Here is a 14,325-nt window from a genome sequence, read left to right on the forward strand (position 1 = left end):
ATCAGTACATATGTCATATACTGATTTTGATAATCGTTAGGCTACGAAGTCACATAAGATAAGTTCAAGACACAATACTTAAGACAACACTAACTAATAAACACAAAAGTTTCTTTTACTAAGTACTCCGTAGCATCCAAGACAGTACCCCTCATATACATTCATCCATCATCAGTGAGTCTCCTCTTAGGGGTTGAAAGACAACGAAAAGCAGCTCGTTTGGTTTAAACCTCACTATAGATAAACCAAATTCCAGGATTTCTTCCCAAAGCTCGTGATGGATCTTGAACATTGTCTTCTCCTCCGGCATATGATCCTTTGCAAAAGAACCCGGGATCCTCTGAAACACACACACAAAAATACATATTTTTGATTCATATCAGTTTTTTGTAAAAAACCAATGCCTTATACATGGACTCTTGGTTTTTCTTATCTTTACCAGGTATATGAGATATATGCTTTCTTGAATAAGATGGTGAATTCTGCAACCAAAGACGAAGAGGCAGCTGCAGAATCCCTCCTGGCCCTAACCACTTTCTCACTTCTCTTGGAGTTTTGGGTTTCCTCAGCTTTCTTCTTCCCAAAGCTGAGCTTCGTTTTGTACTTTTATCCTCCATTTGATTCAGCTTCTCTTGTTGGGCCACGATTACTCAACTCAGGAGACACCACCTCTTCCTTCTTGACATCATTGTAGGCGCTACCTCTTCTTTGTTCTGTTTTTATCCGACCTGTTTTATCATCAAAAGTAAAAGAATTATTTGATGTCTTAATATGGTTCACTGTTTCATAGTCAGAAAAGCAAATCTTACTAGAAGAAGCCAAGGATGCTCTGGACTGTGAAGGTTGGAGCATCTCCTTGCCGTCTTATTTGAAGATGCTAACAGTGAAACTCATGTTTCCATTGTGAGTGAATGTAAGAAATTCACTGTGTCCCAAGGCATTGTCCTTCACAAACTTCTCCCAACCAGACTTCTCCATGAAGTAGAATCTCGGGTTTTTGGATATTGCTACTTCCCAAGAGCGTCCCCAATGTGTTCTTATCTTCATCTTAAATGAGAGCTCTTTGTCAGAGAAGCTTCTCACAAAGTCATGAGGAAATGCTCGCTTGGTTTTTTGTAACTACAATGAAACATCAGTGAACTTGTTATTACATCTCATCAAGTATTTGAGTCTAAAGTTTCAAAATTTTACCATGAACCATTACATACAAATGAAAATCTAACAAGACAATTGTAACGAACAGAGGACAAATCTCATTCAGATCAAGAAACAATGCCGAATATTACAAAGCATAGATCCACTCATTCAGACAGAGATGTAAGGGAAGCAACAAAGTGACAAGAATCAATGAGTTATTTTAGACCTATGTTGCACTGAAACGGATACGGGAACAGGAATCGGGTAGGGAAACGGGGACGGAAAACGGCAAAGTAAAAACTAATAGATACGGGTGCGGCATGAGCACTTCAATAACATAAGAAAATTATAAATATAAGTCTCAACATAAATATAATAATTATAACTATAAGTCTCAAAAAAATAGTCTTAAATAACAATCAAAAACATATCAAGAGAAAATTAGAAGAGGTGAACTGGTGAAGATTGAAGAATATAAGGCACTAGACAAGGGCGCAGGGCAGTGAATAGTCTTAAATCTAGTACACGTGAACGTGAAGAGATCAAGAGAAAACTAGAAGAGGTGAACTGGTGAAGATGGAAGAATATAAGACACTAGACAGACAGGCAGAGCCGGTGCTGAGATTTTGGTGGCTGCAAGCCAAAAAAAAGAAAATGCCTATTTTTAAAAAAAAAAGAAAAATGTAAAAAATGAACCATGTGTGGTTCGAAACTGTGACCTGGTCCTTTTACTAGAAGTATGTTTCCAGTAGAACTAATGACTCTTTCATAAAAATTAGACTGATTAAATACATATTATTTTGGCGGCCGCAAGCACCAGCTTGGCTTGCTTGTAACTTTGGCCGGCTCTGCACACAAGGGCACAATGCAGTGAATCGTTTATATAAAAGCCTTATACCCTAGAATATGCCCTTTAATTCCTCTTTTTTGTTTGAGTTTTTTTTTTATAAAAAATAGTTAAATTGCCTATTCTAAAAAGGGGGCACTTAAATTATCTTAGAAATGACTTGGAGACGTTCCCGTATCTGTTTACCCCGTTTCCTGTTTTTGGTTGCCGTCTCTGATTTCTCTTAAACGGCAGAGAAACGTTTCAGTTCTGTCCCCGTCAGGTATCCGTCCCCAAAACGAATCCGGGGTGGGAGACGACTGTCCGTAGGTGAACTGGTGAAGAGATTCTACTAGACCCACTGTTACAGAGAACCAAAAGTTTCAGCCTTTTCAAACTTAGCTAACAAGATTCAACATTTAAGACAAGACCCATTGCTACAGAGAACCAAAAGTTTCAACTTTTCCATACTAAGCTTGCAATAAATCACCAAATTTACGAACTAAGAAGAGTTTAGAACATTGTTACCATGTTTTCGGAAGCAACATTCTACACTCTGAACAGCCTTGAAGATATTAGATTGTGGGCTTCCAACTCAAAACCAATTGGCAATGAGTGGAGAGGCCCATATATTATATATACCACTTAAGATTCTACTCAGCTTCCAATGTGGGATATTGTATCCCTAATAGAAGAAGCCTTCATTCTTGCGTTCTTGTAAGCACCGAAGGTAATCAGCGTTCCTAGCCATTTCTCTGATTCAAGGAAGGTCACACTCACACACAAGCTTTGTTCCTTCAACCTCTTCTCGTGTCTCTCACACTCTCTTTCTCTTTGTTTTGTAATGAGCAGAGCAAGTATTCTTGAATTTTCTGCGAGAATTTGTCATGGAACTAATTCAGTCAAAGTAGTTAAAACTAGAGCTGAAAAATAAGTACAATGTGACATCATGTGATTTTTGTATATCACACATAACTCTAATGTGCTTTAAATTATGAAGAAAATGTTATTATTATCCAATTAAAACCAAGGAGTAGTTGGAAACTCTTTTATAAAGTTCTCATTTTTTTTTTTGTGAAGTGACTTTAGTGCAGTGGCCAGAGGTAAGTCTTTAATGCACAAGGCACCATCACACCAGGGATCGAATCTCGCTCCCTACGAATGTAGAGATTAGGCTAATGGGTCGGCATGTAGTGGCCTAATGGTTGACAAAAAAAAAATTCTCATTTTTTGTAAGTATTTACATCAAATGTCACTGGTCTTTTAAGACTATTTTAAAATTTCACATTAAAGGTCAAAATGAGAAATTAACCAAAAAAAATAAACAATTACTATTAGTTTCCAAAAATATTAATAATACACTTTCTCTATCTTACTAATTATGAATGAAACTATTAATTAAGTTTTTAAAAATTGAAAACTAATCAAAAATACAAAACAAAGATTGAATATTATACCATATGATCCCTACTATTAAAAGAGAAGTAGTTTAACAAACTAACCTTTGTTTTGTAAGAAATTACATCCAAATGCCATTGTAGTTATGACAAATTTAATCAATTTAAAAAATGGAAAAAACGACATTAAATAAATTAATAATAATAACTATTTTAAAAAGAGTAACAACTAGATTCATATCTTAGTTTTAATTTTCTTAAACGAAATCAAATAAATAAATTAATAATAACAATATTTTAGGAATTCCCTTAAAGTTGTTACCATAATAATCAAACTATTAAATTTAAATTGTGGATATGTAAACTAATTTGATTTGGTTTTATATTTTGAGATATATTTCCGGCAAATCAATTTAACACAATTAAGGATGTGGTCCCTACTTTAAAACAGTTGGATATACAATTATATTTAATATTCTTTAAAAATAAAATCGTGAGCATTTAATGTTTAAATGAAGAGAATATCAGCATATATCTGTTTTCCTTTTCAGAAATCGTAATCAACTTAATATTTTCTAAATTTTTATTATTTCAGAAATTTTAGGAAACAATAACAAACTATTTAATTCCCAAAACCTAATTTAGATAACACAATATTCCCTATAAATATAATACTATACTCATCCGATTACTTCATATATTTTTTTTGTTCTGAATTATGATGGTTGTTTTTTCTTTTTTTCCTTAATCCATATAATCCTAAATTTCTTCTGATTTGTTTTAGTCCAATATAAAAATAGAAAATGATATATGTGTGTTTCTTCTTTTTACAGCCAGCTCTGTTTTGAGTTTTAGTTTTAATGTTTCGTTCGACCAAATAAATGGAAGTTGCTTTCTTTTAATAATTTATCTTTACATGGAAAAAAATTCTCATCAGTTTTCTATAATTTTGAGAAGCTAAGTTATACCTTTAAGATGAAATGTTTATCTTTTCTTTTCAAGGGGTTTTCAATATAAAAAATGTTGTGATGTCTCAAGTTCGAGCCACTATAACGTCTAATTTTTTTCCCCTTTTATTATTCTGCTATAAATTACTGTAATATTAAAAAAGATATTATACATTAATTTAATATTTTCTATTATTTCTCTATTTGTTGGAAAAAACAAAAAATGTAAACTATAATATAAATCTTCATACTATATAAGATTATACCAAATTTTAAGCTGTATTTTTAACGCAAATTATTTGATTGCATGTCTTATAATTATGGTGTTAATTGGTATAAAATTATATCATATAATTATGAGATTTATTAAATAACAAACAAACTTGGTTACCAAGTATTATAACAAATGTGATCTTTGACATATTTAAAGTATATATTACGGGAGGAATAAATTTACTATATTACTGGAAGTATAAATTACTAAATTATGTTTTATTTAAAATATACTAAAATAATACTTACTTACTAGATTTTTAATTAATAAATTTTGATATCTTTAAAATAAATTATTTCTTAATTACTTCCCATACTAAATTTCAAAAATAATCTTGCAGTTTCCATAATTCTCGAACATTTAAATTAAATCGGATTAATTTTCTTAAATTTGGTAACAAATTTTTTTAAAAATCAATGATATTTTTAAATTAATACTAATATAATCCTTTTTATCATCAATCTCACTTTTTAATCAAATTCAAATTTTTGAATTCGATTTTTGATTTGTACTAATCTGATAATCAAAAATCTTTGAATATAGACTAATAATTAATATAGAAAGCTGATCTTTAGCAAATTCAAATTATTAACTTTAATAATTATAATTTATTAATTCAAATATTTTTCCACAAGTTTAGCAATACATAAAATAGAAATTAAATATATTTCATTCAATAATAAATGTTACCACCATTAGCAGCTATATTAACAAAACCATTCCTTAAAATTAGTTATCAAAATCATAAATCTCTACAAAAAAAAAGAGGAGAATTTGTTAAAAATATCCTTTTTGATATACACTCTTCAAAAATACCTCATTTTTTGGCCATTTTTAATTTTGCCCTCATTTAATTTTTAATGACCATTTTACCCTTACATAAAAAATATTTTATTCAATAAAAATAAAAACAAAATTTTCCGCCAAAAAAATTTCTGACATATTTTTCCGCCAAAAGAATTTCGAAAAAAATTCCCGCCAAAAAAAATATACAAGGTTTTTAAAAGGTTTTATTAGGTAGAAACCTTACAAAAACCTTATAAACACCTTGTAAACGTTTTTACAAGATTTTTAAAAGAGTTTTAAAAGATTTTTAAAACACCCTTGTAAACGCTTTTACAAGGTTTTTATTAGGTTTTCAAAATGTTTGTTAAAAGGTTTTCAAAATGTTTTTTAAAAGGTTTTTAAAAGATTTTTAAACAACTTGTAAATGCTTTCACAAGGTTTTTACTTTTAAAAGCGTTTACAATGTTTTATAAGGTATAAATTTCAAAAATTTTGGCAGAATTTTTTTGATTTTGGCGGAAAAAAATATTTTTTGACGGAAAAGTTTTCGATTTTGGCGGGAAAAAATAATTTTTTGGCGGGAAAAGTTTTTGATTTTGGTGACTGTACATTTTTGTTGTCATTCAAAGAAAGGGTAATTTGGCCATTTTGTTAATAAAGAAGGGTAGTTTTAAAAATGGTCAACATAGAAAGGTATATTTAAAAAGTGACATAGAAAATGGGGTATTTTTGAGAATGCCCCAAAAAAGAAGGAAAAAAACCAATTTCATCATAAATGTACCGGATCTTCAGCGTCTATCAACTAATAAATTTCTTAAAAATAGTTACCAAAATCGTATAGAAACTAATTTGAAAATACATAATCGATTTATTACATGGTCTAAATATTTAAAATAAAGCAAATAATCAAAAAAATCACAGCACTTAATATTGAAACATTCAAAAATTGAAACATAAATTTCTAGCGAAATCGAATCAAAAGACGAACTGAAAATCTTTAATCATAAGATTTTTGAAATATACGCTTAATATAATCGAAATTATATTAATGTTTATGCACATGATTTCATATCAGAAAATGTAAATTAAATTATGATTAAAAGTCCAATCTATTTATGGTATTACGATGAGAAGTAGTGGATATGAGACATAAATGGGTAATTCGTATAATAGAAAACATTTTACTTAAACGATTGTTTTTTAAAGTTGACTATATGACGTGTAAAAAACTATCTTCAGACGGGTATTCTGAGAATTTTGAGTACTTTGGAAAATATTTTGAGAGTTATAATTTCTATTAACTATACAAATTAAACATTCAAATAGAGAATACATGTATTTCGTCTAAATTTCTTAGAGAAAATTTTATTAATAATATTATTATATTGGTAATTATTTAAAAGAGCATGGTTATGGGACATAAAATTTCTAACTGGGTGGATCAGGACGAGACGAGATGGGATGGGATTGGATGAGATTTAACACCCCGTAACAAAATTATTTTAACATTTTCAACAAACATGGGCTGTATTTTATTATTATTGATAGATTACCAAAAATATTGTATATTTTCCAGCTAATGAAGATGATGATCATGTTTATTTTCGGTATGGGTTGCAGTATTCTACTTACACACTAAAATATTGACAAAACACCATAAAAGAATGGCCAACCAATTTTTATGGAATAATACTACTATTATACAATTAAAATTACAACCTAAAAGGATTTATTATTTGATTAAATATATGCTTTATCAATGTTTTTTGAAGTAATTTAATTTACTAATTAAGTATATATACTTTAAGAAACAATAATTAAATTTTGAGAAAAGTCCAGTTTATTTATCATATTAAGAAGAGAAATAGTATATGTAAACTGAAACGGGTAAATTCGAATAATGAAAAACAATGTATTCAATATATTTTTAAAAAAAGGGAAATAAATTTTATATAAAAGTATGAAATCAAAAAACATAGGTAGATAAATTAAAGTGTCAAGCTTTCACTAATTTGGATAAAAATTGACTATGCGATATGTAATTAACGACTTTGGAACGGGCACTTTGAAAATTTTGTGAAAAATAATTATATAGTTTCTGAAAATTATAAGAAAATTAAGTGATATATAATATGATTATTGTTTTTTCGATCTAGTTTCTCAACTACGAAACATGAATAAACAAACAACCTATAGATTATGGAATGAATGTCTAAAGTTTTCATACTCAATAACTCAGCTGACACATGCAAAAACACATGTCGACCAACAACACATGTCGACCAACAAGTTAAGCTAGTTCGATAAGTTCACAAAGATCCATAACTCAAATAGCTAATGCAAGTTATAACGCGGGACTATTATTTCCTATAAATCTTTTGACTCAATGAAAAATAAAATTTTGATAAATTAGATGTACACAGTTAAAAAGTATGTACACATTAAAATTCAAGTTTATGTGTAACGTTATGTAAAGTGTCAGACCCATTATAACGAGAGCAGACATAGCGCTTTCTATATTCCTGTCATATCTTTAGATCACGGTTTTCTGATGTTATGAATACTCTTATTTCCTTTAGTATAAAAGCTTAATTAAATCAACAAAATGTTTAGAATATCCAGATTCTATAAATATTGTGTACACCAAAATCATAATGGTACATAGTGTAACATACATACACGTATACAAAATCAATATTCTGTAATATTCATCGAAATGACGAATACATTTTCATCGAAAATTAATCGGTAATCCGTCGGAAATCCCAACGGATTTGTTATTGTCTAAAATTCCGTCGGTTTTCACCATGTTTTTTATAGTGTACGGTGAAAACAAATTCAAAGAAAAAGGTACACAAATCGCATACTTACATTAAAAAACAATTAATGTTCTTATAACAAACAAGAAATTTATATTCATCTGAATTGCATACATCTACACACACAAAAAATATAAAACAACTACGTACACAGGTTTTTCATATATATACAAAATAAAAGAAAACGTACACCAGATTGGACGTAAGAACTGGAAAAAATCATATTTGTAACTCGTATACGTAAGAACTGGAAAAAAATTCAATGCAGATGATCAATTTAGATTCGTAAGAGTTTTTAAAAATAATCTTATTTAAGTTTGAATATAAACAGACGAAATCAGACTTCGTCAAAAATTGAGAAGATCAATGAAAACACTATGGCTTCAAAGTCGAGTAAAAGTGATAAGAAAACAGTGCAACATTCAACTGAAAATTAGATAATTTTTCAAAATCGAATAAAAATGATAAGAAATCAATGAAAACAATAGACTAAAAATAGATAAATTTCTTCAGGAATCGAACACGAACAACAAAATCAATATAGGTCTATGCCGGAAATATCACACACGGAGGCTTGAAAAAATTAAATAAAAGGGAGAAGAATACGTAACGCTTTCTGGATTTTTCATTTCTTATATTCTTTGAACTTATAAAATAATTTATTTATTAATTATTAATTATTATTTTAATTAAAACTAGGACTCAGACCCCCGCGATGTCGCGGGAATTATTTTAGAAAAAATAATTTAAATTTAAAATTTAAAATTATACACTATGAAATTATTGAATGTAACAGAATAGTTTAAATACATAAACTGTTAATAAAAACACAATCATCAAAATGAAAACTTATAACAAAAAAATATTATGTAGAATAGATGCAACTTTGCAAAACATATTGGTTAAAGTATTATAAATATAAAATATTTTTATGAAGAATTATGGTAAAGAGTTACAATTAGAAAAAATCATTATAACAAAGTGATCCTTACTGAAAATATTGAACTAATGGTTATAATTAGTAATGTAATTTTCTATTAAATAACTATAACTAAAAATATATTTAATAATAAGTGAAAAAGTATCAACGGTAAATTAAAATTAAAATACACAACTCTTAAGAACAAAATAAAATAAATTTTAAATATTAAAATAGTTTTTAACCAAAAGTTACGATATATTGACGCAACTGTAAATTCTAAATTAAGTTTTATTAAATTTCTATATTACTATAATCATTTCTAAAATTTTAGTTAGATGATAGAATAACAATGAATATTCGATATATAAAAAAAATATTCAAAATAATTAGATTTAAAATAAAATGAAAAATTTGTTTCAACAAACAATGATTTGTTAGTTATTGATGAAGACACAAATATATAGAAAGTTCAAAAGATATGACTATTTAAATAGACACACCTATTAGAACGAAAAATTGTGATGAAAAAATATGAATAAAATATAGTGAAAAGACACAACTCTACAATGAACAAATACAACTGTTTGAGTTTTTTTTAAAAGAACAAATAAAACCAATTTTTTACAAAAAAAATACTACGAAAAGTCGAAATTGTTGATCTCATTTATTCATATTGTTATTATTATTTTTAAATATTAAAATATTTTTTAAAATGGAAAGTTAAGATAAATAGACACAAATGTAAATTCAAAATTAAGTTGTATAAAATTTCTCTATTGCTATAATCATTTCTAAAATTTTAGTTAGATTATAGAATATATTCAATTATCTAGACTCAACATAAAATGAAAAATTTGTTTCAACGAACTTGTTAATTAGTGATGAAGAGACAAATATAAAGAGAGTTCAAAAAGCATGACTATTTAAATAGACACACCTATTACAACAAAAAGCTGTGATGAAAAAATATAAATAAAATATAGTGAAAAGACCGAACTCTACAATGAACAGATACAACCATATGAATTTAAAAAAACAAATAAAAACATTTTTTATGAAAAGGTACTACAAAAAATCGCAACTGTGTGTGTCTGCACTTGATTATACCTACAAACTCATATAAATTGCTTTTAAATAGAAGACATCTTTATTACCATATTCAAAAGTCAAATCCAAAAGCTCATTATATAATCCATCTAACTCTTGGAAAAAGATTCTAGGTATAAAATTAACTAAAAGTTGTAAATTAGATTCATCATTCCAAAAATATTTTGTTAAATCAGGAATTGGAGGAATCTCTTTACTTTTAAAAGAATGAATACTAGAGAATAATTTAAAGAGTTGTAAAAACCGTTGAGATTGAAATTTTATATTATTTGGTGTCATGGCAAAAAGAAATGAAAACATTTCAAACAGACAAATATATGTAGATTTCAAAAGATATGAATATTCGAATAGACACAACTCTATCATGAACAGTTGCAACTTTAATAATAAACCGTTACAATGAAGAATCGCAACTTTGTGTAAAACACACAATTTCAAATTTCTACTGATTTTTTTGAAAAAATATCCAAAAAGTACGATTGAAAAAACACAATTTTTGGTGGCATTTATTCGGATTGCTATTATATATAGGTACTTTCATTAATTTTTTCATATATAAAACTAACTAAAAGTTATAAATTAGATTCGTCATTCCAAAAATCTTTTGTTAATTCAGAATTGGAGGAATATCTTACTTTTAAAAGAATGAATGCTAGAGAATAATTTAGGGAGCTGTAAAAACCGTTGAGATTGAAATTTTATATTATTTTATGTCCTGGTAAAAAAACAGTTCAAAAAGACAAATATATAGATTTCCAAAGATATGAATATTAGAATAGACATAACTCTACAATGAACAGTTGCAACTTTACAAAAAGACCGTTACAATGAACAATAGCAACTTTGTGTAAAACACACAATTTAAATTTTCTACAGATTTTTTTAGAAAATTGTCCAAAAAGTACGATTGAAAAAACATAACTTTTGGTGGCATTTATTCGAGATATATTCATCATTCCAAAAATCTTTTGTTAAATCAATAATTAGAGGAATTTTTTGATTTTTAAAAGAATGAATGCTAGAAAATAATTTAGAAAAATGAATAAACAGTTGAGATTGAAATTTTAGTTGATTTTGGGTCATGGAAAAAAAAATGAAAACAGTTCAAATAAACAAAAATATATAGATTTTAAAAGATATGAATGTTCCAATTAACACAACTTTACATTGAACAATTGTAACTTTTCATAAATAACCATTTTAATTATCCATCACTACTTTTTCAGAAAATATCCAAAAGGTACGATTGAAAGAACACAATTGTTGCTCGCATTTCTTCGGTTTGTTATTATTATATAGCGAGATAGATGGACAATTCTTGGGTTCACCCCTAGGGGTGAACCTCTCTTATTCACCCCCTCTCAATTATGGAAACAAATTTTTAATTAAAGAAACATGAAACAAATTCTGTATATCAATTAATTTTAAAATTATTAATTCTAAACATTATATTGTAGTTTTTAATTATAACATCTAAACCGAATTCACTTTTTTATAAACACAAATTGAAATACAATTTTATTTAATTATCAAAATTTAAACCCTAACCATTCTTTTGTGAACCCAAACCGACATATAATTTCTTTTAATTATAAAATCTAAACCCTAACCACTCTTTTGTAAACCTAAACCGACATATAATTTTGTTTAGTTGTAAAATTTAACCCTAATTCTCTTTTATAAACCTAAACCGATATATTTTCCTTAATAAAAACCTCTACAGAATTTGTTTCTTTAATTTGTTTTGTCTTTTTTATTTTAATTTTAATTTATTTTATAAATATGATATGACATGGTGTTTTATTGTATTTTGATTGGTGAATTTAGAGGGGGTGAATGAGAAAGGTTCACCCCTAGGGGTGAACCTAAGAATTTTTCAGATAGATTCATCATTCCAAAAATCTTTTGTTAAATTAATAATTAGAGAAACTTCTTGATTTTTAAAAGAATGAATGCTATAAAATAATTTAGAAAAATGAATAAACCGTTGAGATTGAAATTTTTAGTTGATTTTGTGTCATGACAAAAAAAATGAAAACAGTTCAAACAGAGAAATATATATATATATATATATATATATATATATATATATATATATATATTTCAAAAGATACGAATGTTCCAATCAACACAACTTTACAGTAAACAGTTGTAACTTTTCATAAATAACCGTTTTAATGATCCATCACGACTTTTCAGAAAATATCCAAAAGGTACGATTGAAAAAACACAATTGTTGCTCGCATTATTCTGTTTTTTATTATTATATAGATTACCTATTATAACCAAACTAAACTGATAAGTGATAATGTATCACAGTTACGAGAGAACAAGAAACAAGAGTTAGGTTAGGGGTATTTTAGTTAAAATATTAAATATGGCTATTGTATGAAAAGAAGATTTGACTTTGATAAAAGATGAAAGAAAAACTCAAATAAGTGTGATTTGTGAAAAATTCTTTTTTTAATATAATATCTTTAAATTATAATTTTTGTATCATATTTCTTTGATTTCATTGATTTATCATACAAGACATATAATATGTAGACTTTTCTGCGTATACTAGGTTTAAACACGCGGTAAACCGCTAGACAATTTTTTTAATTGTATTTTTAACATTTTTTATTTTGTCATATAGTATTTCATATTTTGTAACATGTTTAAAAATTTTTAACCCTTACAAAAGTTATCCTATAAAACCTACAAGTGTATGTTTAGTATGTATGTATCTGTCTCAAAATTACAGTATGACCGTCTCACTTGAGTTCACAAGATATGCAGAAGTTTCACTAAAATATATTCTACCTCAAAATTATAGTATTATACTATTTTAAGGTTATTTTAAAAATTATTTAATTTCAGTTTTAGTTGTTTATTTTAAATATATGAGTTAAATGATCATTGATGTAGTGGTGTATTTTTTTTATGTGAAATTTAATTTATATTCTTTTAAGCTGGAGATGAGTACAGGTTTTACTAGTTTCCATTTCAAATGTTAGCGAACGAGCTCTTCTTTCTCTTAAAAACGATGACATTTTTCACCTGTCTATTATAGAACTTGAGGACAAAATACTTGGAGAAAACAGAAACAAACCAGGTTCTGGCTAAAACACAAGTATTATACGCACCTTCTTGTCTAAAATGGTCGGTACTACCAGAAAACAGAGTGCGGCTAAAGATTTGGATTTGCAATTGCTACGTTGCTTTCTGTTGCAACCAATCTTTATCCTCTGCTTTTGTTCTTTTACTGTTTGGCTGAGCTTTGTAACACTGTGAAGTTAAGTTACTATAAGTCTATAAAGACTATAACCAATAATAAATTAATAACACTCTGAATAGTGAATAGTATACTTATTAATAATAACGACATTTTATTAAATTTTAAATCATAATATTTTTCAACGAGTGGATTAAAAATAAAGAATTTTTATGGAATTGGAAAGTAAGTTTATAATACAAAGAATTAAAGTGAATATTGAAAACCTTTAAAAGGGTTAAAACGTGTTTTCTATATTTTTAACTGATTTTGTGGATTGATGAGTAGATATTTACGATGAAAGGAAACCTTTCAAGTCATGCTTAACACCAAAACATCTCTTGTTAATTTAGTCATAAAAATGAGTAAGTTTTGAGTTGTGTCACCTTTATTTTTCACAGTTGTGTACAAAACAAATTAAAGTGAAAACCTCTTTTTTTTTTAAAAAGATAACTTGAATATTAATGTTTTGACGTGTGATTCAATTGTATTCAAAGCACTAAATTACTAAAACCGTGTAGGATGAAACAAACTCTGTAAAACTCATGGTTGGTATCCAATAATATATATTCTAATTGGCTAATAATTTTAGTAATACTTCTCTTTTTTTTGTTTTTACATGTAAAAGCAATGAAATCAAACTTAATCAACAAGTTAAACTAAAGTCACCCTCTCACAACGTTGGTAACAAAGCCTTGATCAGAATCATTCCTCTATAAATACATCTGTGTTTTTCGTCACCAACCACATTTAGTTATCATTAGAGAGAGAAGAAGAGAGAAAAATGGAGAATGTTCAAAACAAAAGAAGAGAAATGGCTGTGATTGAGACAAGTTTCGAAGAACTTCCTTTAG

At 27.4% G+C, this 14,325-nt stretch overlaps 1 pseudogene; it reads right to left on the reverse strand.

The window, feature by feature from the left end:
* LOC104704800 lies at positions 235-2,714 on the reverse strand (annotated as a pseudogene).

This window comes from Camelina sativa, chromosome 7, assembly GCF_000633955.1.
Source record: "Camelina sativa cultivar DH55 chromosome 7, Cs, whole genome shotgun sequence".
Classification (NCBI taxonomy): Eukaryota; Viridiplantae; Streptophyta; class Magnoliopsida; order Brassicales; family Brassicaceae; genus Camelina; species Camelina sativa.